The sequence below is a fragment of the Rousettus aegyptiacus genome, unplaced genomic scaffold, assembly GCF_014176215.1.
Source record: "Rousettus aegyptiacus isolate mRouAeg1 unplaced genomic scaffold, mRouAeg1.p scaffold_m13_p_9, whole genome shotgun sequence".
Taxonomy (NCBI): domain Eukaryota; kingdom Metazoa; phylum Chordata; class Mammalia; order Chiroptera; family Pteropodidae; genus Rousettus; species Rousettus aegyptiacus.
In genome coordinates, this window is record NW_023416312.1 from 5,530,465 (window position 1) to 5,536,789 (window position 6,325).

Genomic DNA, 6,325 nt, shown 5'->3' on the forward strand with positions numbered 1-6,325 from the left:
TCATTCAGCTTTTTAAATCTGTATTCTGTGGGAGTGCTGGTTTGAATGACTACTTTCTCATTACCAAAAATGGAAGCCTCTCAAATGCTATTGTTATGTTAGATGACCAAGTCTCCATGTAGTCTTTGCTTTTTCCCCAAGATAGATAATGAGAAGGTCCTCTTTCTGTAAAGTGTCCTTATCCTGTTTCATGGAGGGAAACTTTTAGCTCTCTTAGGAAAGGTGTACAACTCTGATATGAGAGGATGTACCCCTTTCAAACTGGATACAAGGAAGGGTGGCCTGGCCTGAGTTTGAGGCTTCATGAAGAACAGCTGACATGGTCACTGAACTACAGGCAGTGTCAGCATGAGTTTTGTCCTGCCGCTTCATTACTGGATTTTGACTCAGGCTGTAGATATGGCCCACTAACCACCTTAGCTTCATAGGCTCCCAGTGATGTAGATGGAAAGGGTATTGGCAATCATCTGGTCCAATGCCCCCCATTTCTAAATAAAGAAACTGAATCAAGAGGTCTCATGGCCCAATGAATAGAAATTCAGTAGTAGGACAGCCAGAGTTCTGACTCCATTCCATTCCTTTCAGTCTTGGCTTCAGTTTCTTACATGTCTACATGCCCACTCTCCTGTAGCCAATCTTCTATCCGATTTCCTCCTGGCAATCCTTCCAGTCTCTGTCCACTCTTCCAGTCCTTCATTCTCCCCTCCTCCCTAATGCATATTTTGCCCCAGCTAAGCTAAGTTAAGCTCTTCCTTGAATATAACATTGATCTCCTTTCCTCTGGACCTTTCCCCATTGTTTCCTCTGCCTAGGATTCCCTTCCCTCCTGATTTGTCAAAGGCCCAACCATCTTCAGAGTCAATCCAAATGGCACTCCGTCATGCATCCTTCTCTAGACTATAAAGCTGGAAATAATTTCTCCATCTTCTGTATTGCTATGACAATCTTTATTTCTATCAGACCATCCATTAGTTCCGCCTTGCAGTATAGTTGTTTATGCTCATTTTCTTTATAAAATTATAATCCACTTGCATGCAGAGATTCTTTCATCTTTGACCATTTTCAGTGCCTATCATAGAAGCCTCAACATAGTAATAATAATAATAATTAGCAATTATTGAGTGTTTACTATATATTAAGTACCATCTTTAAAGGTTTACATGAATTGGCTGATTTACTTCTCCCAATAACCCTGTGAAGTAAATACCATTATTATTCTCATTTTGCACATGAGGAACCTGAAACACAGAGAAGTTAAGAAACTTGCCTAAGATAACACAGGTAGGCAGTAAGTCTCAGGGCTGCTGATGCCTAAATTCAAGCTCTTATCCAAAATGCTATACTTCCTTCTACGGACCATCAGAGAATTTGAATAGTACACTGTTAGTAAATACTGAAAAGATTTTTATTTGAAAAAAATTAGATATTGGAACCCATAAGAATAGTTGTCCTCCCAGAAAGGAAGCAAAAGCACACACTAAATTAAAGGCTAAGATCACCCACATTTTCCTCTGTAAAAAGTTAAATAAGTTTTGTCAAATTATTTAAAAATTTTAATCTCCCTCTATCTAAAGAGTAAAGTGTAAGTCCACATCTCTCCCCCAAATGATTATATAAAGTGTAATATTGTTCATAAAACCTTTAAATCCATGGAAGAATAGAGAACAACATGAGCCATTATTAGTTGGCTTAAATTTTTTGAGACCCCTTGTGGGTTCATAATGGCTGAGGTGTCAGCAGTCTGCCATTTTTGGGTGGATGTGGACTAATTATGCTTTATTTTTATCACTTAAAATGGGACATAGATGGCTACAGCAATTTCGATTCTGTGGGATCCTAAAGATTAGTATGGGCCCCTTTTCTTCTCTGAACCCCCAAACCATTAGCTAGTTGCTTGCAAGGATACATAACCAACCACTTCTCAGAACAGAGCCTTCTGAAGCATTTGGCCTGAAGAAACCTAAGGAATTAGATCACAGTTGGCCAGAGTTACTATTGTATTTTACTTGGAGAAAATACAAGGTGATGGGTTAGCAGCAAGGTCCGACAGCTTTGGGTTTACCTGAGAGGCTGTATGGTGAAGTGTTAAAGCAGCAGACAGAACCCAGACTTCCCATCTGTCCACCACTGCCGTTTTTATAGTTGATGACATTGCCTAAACTACCTAGACTCTCTAAGCTGCACTTTCCTCCTGTGTCAAATGCGGGTAATGATACTCATCTTAAAAGGTTGTTATGATGACTTAATAACATAGTTTGACTTCCCAAACCTGAGTCACTCACATATCACCGTATCAGTCAGGGTAATTTTGGGAAAGTTTAGTAAAGGGATCTGTTACAAAAGTGTGGGCAGGGTTCAAGTAAGCCAGCTAAGGGATAGTGCAGGAGTCAAGGGTAGCAATTGCAGGGGGTCTTACCATGCCAGTCCTGAAAAGGGTAAGAGGAAAAAGCATAGACAGAACTGGTGAGTTATTTAGAGAAGGCCACAAGACCATGGTCTAGTCAACCTGCAGCAACTCTTGCTGGAGAGGAAGCTGGATATTGAAGAAGTTCACTCTCTTCCCTCCCCTCCCCACCTCCAGCAGGAGCTCCCCTCTTGCTGAGTCCAGCCAGAAGCAAGGAGGCCTGTGATGTGAGCCAAAAGACCAGCCTCCCAGGGAGGAAGAGGGGGGGAAAATAGGTGGGTGAGGAGGAGCAAGTGGAACCAATCCAGCACATTGCCTCTCAGCATTTGCACATTTCCCCACTTAAGTCCCCATTCTATCAACTGCAATACATTTAGTTTAAAAAGGATACTTCCTAAGTCTTATCCTAAGCAGTGACATCTGTGGTTGTGCTAGCTTTTTCTCTATAATATACACTTTGAGAAGCTGACCTCAGTTCGGCAATTGGAATATAGCAGATAAAGTGATCATCTCTGTTGCTGGAAGTCACATATGGAACACCTTGTGCACAGTGAAACTTTTAAAAATATATGTTACTACTAAAAGTGCAATCATTTCTCAATATATTTTCTAACCGGAGATTGCTAATTTATAGAAAAGATAATATAAATGAGTTTTGTGTATTTGCTTTATAACTGGCCCACCTTAATGAATTTGATTATTTAGGCCATTAATTTTTCATTAGATTCTTTTGGATTTTTCAGACAAACAAGTAAATCATGTAGGAATGGTGACAAGTTTTTCCACTTGATGCTATTTAACGTCTTATAGTGGCTAGAACCTACAAGGCAATATTAGACAGTAATGGAACAACAATGGTGACATCGGGAGTCCTTACTTTAATGGAAATACTTCTAACTTTTTTGTTGTTTGTTTGAAACATTACACATGTTGTTGACTGTTTGTTTATGATTTTTTATCTTGTTAAGGAAGTGTCCTTATAGTCTTAGTTGAATAAGAATTATTAAGCAGGAATGGGCATTGTGTCTTATCAAATGCCTTAGGCATCTATTGAGACCTTACAATCCTGGAATAAATCCTGCTGGATTATGATGTATAATTCTTTTAGTATATTGCTTTACTATTTTTTTTTCCTAGAAAAGTTACATCTTGGTTGAACAAAAGGAGAGTGTGTATGCCTAAAAGTCATTTTTGGGATTATGAAGGACTAAAAAGAGCACATAAAATTAAAATGCAAATTATTTATTCTGGTAAATAATACATATGTAAGAGTGAAATTGTATATCATACATTAAAAATAACATTTAAAATAACATTGTATAGGAAGAAACTATAGTTGCAAACTTCCAACAAAATGGGAACATTCCTCAATAGTCTGCTGACTACTGAGACTTTCTTTTACCTCTAGCATCTTAGCAGTTTCTCGAAGAACATAAAATTTGGACTGAAATTTGGAAGATTCTGGATATTCAGAATATAACATTCAGGATAGACTTCCAAGCTGAGATAAATTTGGGCCTTGCAGATCTACCTAATTTTATGAAATTAGATCTAGCATCAGACTTCGCTGTTTTGTTGCCATTTGGGGTAGGTAAATTTATCCCAGTATGATCAAGGACAACTAATTAAACAAATGGCAAGCCAAAATATAATGCAAGAAAGCTATAAGTATGTTGTGAAAGTTGTACGTGGGGGTGGGGGCACATGCATATGCATAGATGGGATACAAGCCCAGCTTGTATTCTGCATAAATCCAAGCCACCCTGTTTCCATCTCAGCTCGGTGCTGCATTCAGAAGAAACACCACTTCAACAAACCCAACTTATTGAAAAAGTATTTAATTTTTTCCTTGTAGTATCAACAAAATGTAAAGAAGCAATCCCATTCATAACCCAAAACCAAGTTCCTCTTCGCTCATCTTTCTCCCCAAAACCCCATTTAATCACAACCCAACAGATGCCCCTCTTTTTCCTGATTCTCAGAAAGTCCTTAGGCTTTCTCTCCTTTGCCATCTCTCATCTAGATCCATTTTTTTCCTCTGCCTTCCCATTGTAAACCAATCAAGCTCTTTCCAGTTCAGTGTCTCACCCATTGCCCAGATCTCTACTTTAAGGGCCAAGAACTCTCAGGCAAAGGCAAAACCCTTAGCTGGCAGGATTTTTATTTTGTTTTGTTTTCCTATAACACATACAGAGACAATATTCCCAGGCAATCCTTAGCCTCTGCTTTCCTAGAAACTTAATTTTCCTCCTCCGGCAAACATTTCACCATGTTTGACAAATTTAAATCCCCCTACCCCCACCAACTCAATTATAGAACAGCTAACGAACAACAAATAGGTCAAAAGCAGGGAGATGAAGAGAGATCTCCTAGTCCAGGACGTGGAAAAGGAACTCTGTGAGTAATAGAGCGTTGGGTCTGTTGGCAAAATTGTGGTCACAAAAAGTGCCGTCTCTTCTACTTGGCCTGGTTCCCCTGAAGCTGAAGTTTCCCAAAAAGTATTATTAAGGCCTCAAGAAAGACATGTAGGAAGAACAAGGCAGCATTAAGCTGTCTTTTTGTTTCTTAAAGCTGGAGGGTTTTCAAGGGTTGAGATGCATATAGATGGAGGATGAGGGCCTTGTCTGCCTTGGGCGGTTTCCATCCCAGCTCTTGCCCTCTGCCATCATCCTCTCAGTCTCTAAGCCCAGACGCCCCCTCCAGCAGAGTGAGGAGCCTATTTTTAAAAGACCAGGCGTATTCTGAATGAATAATGACTTCTCTTTTTCTCCACCCGGTGCCAATCAGTGACTCATCAACCATTTTCTAAATGACTATGTTTTCATTCCCCAGTTTCCTTTGCACTGCAATATTAGAGAAGATTAAATGCAGCCCCTAGCTGCCTCTCTCTACTTTTCTGCATCTTGTTTTAGAGATGGTAATGCCCCCAAAATAGAAGCGTTTCATTGAATGCTGATAATTTGGTGACAAGTGAAAATGCGAGCGCGTGCGCATGCGCGTGTACACACACACACACACACACACACACACACACACACACACACACGGGCTGTGGTGTTAGGGAAAGGTCTCTATGATTTCCAGGAGGATGTTGAGTGAAAAGAAAAAGAAGTGAAATCTTGATTTTTTTTTTACAGCACCCTTTCTTCCTAGGTGGTCTCCCATCCAAGTACTAACCAGGCCCGACCCTGCTTAGCTTCTGAGATCAGACAAGATCAGGCGTGTTCAGGGTGGCATGGCCTACACAGAAGATGAAATCTTGGACTGAAAAATGTGGTATCTCTACTGGACTCCATTCCCTGATCCCCACCTCATCCCTGGTTTCCAGGCTAAAGCCCTTATTAATGACCCCCGACCTCATTTTGTATAGTCACTTTCTACTTTGTGCTATTTTTTGACTACCAAAAGTTTGTTTTCCTTTATGAGCACTTCTGCTCTCCCCAACTCTCTTTTTCTATCCTCTCATCATATCTCTTTCTAGTTCCCTGTGGTCCTGTTAGCAGCCACAAGGAAAACTCTATTTCTTTTGTAGGGTTTTCTCTTCCTACCCCTACTTCTGGACATGACTTTCCAAAATGAGCAAAGAGAGAGTTAGGATGGTGAACATAAACCCTTCATCATTTCTGGGATAATTATAATCAGCCAATCCTTCTGGTGATGGGCATGTGGTCTTATCTCTTGACAAAACAAAACAAAACAAAACAAAACAAAACAAAACAAAACAACCAAAAAACCCACACCAATACCACTCCTTAGATGTCTCTCCTCTACTGTGTCAGATATCTTCTATTCGCCCTTCTCCACCCTTCTCCAGCCTGCTCTGTGGCTGGAGTACTTGATCTGTGTAGATGATGTCAGCAGGGTCCCCTTGTCCACAGGCTTCCAGTTGGGTTCAAACTATGGAGAATTCTGGAAGTAAAT

The 6,325-nt window shown here is 40.2% G+C and overlaps 1 pseudogene; it reads right to left on the bottom strand.

The window, feature by feature from the left end:
• Positions 1 to 5,532: 5,532 nt before the first annotated feature.
• On the bottom strand, positions 5,533 to 5,651 carry LOC118608527 (annotated as a pseudogene).
• Positions 5,652 to 6,325: the final 674 nt, after the last annotated feature.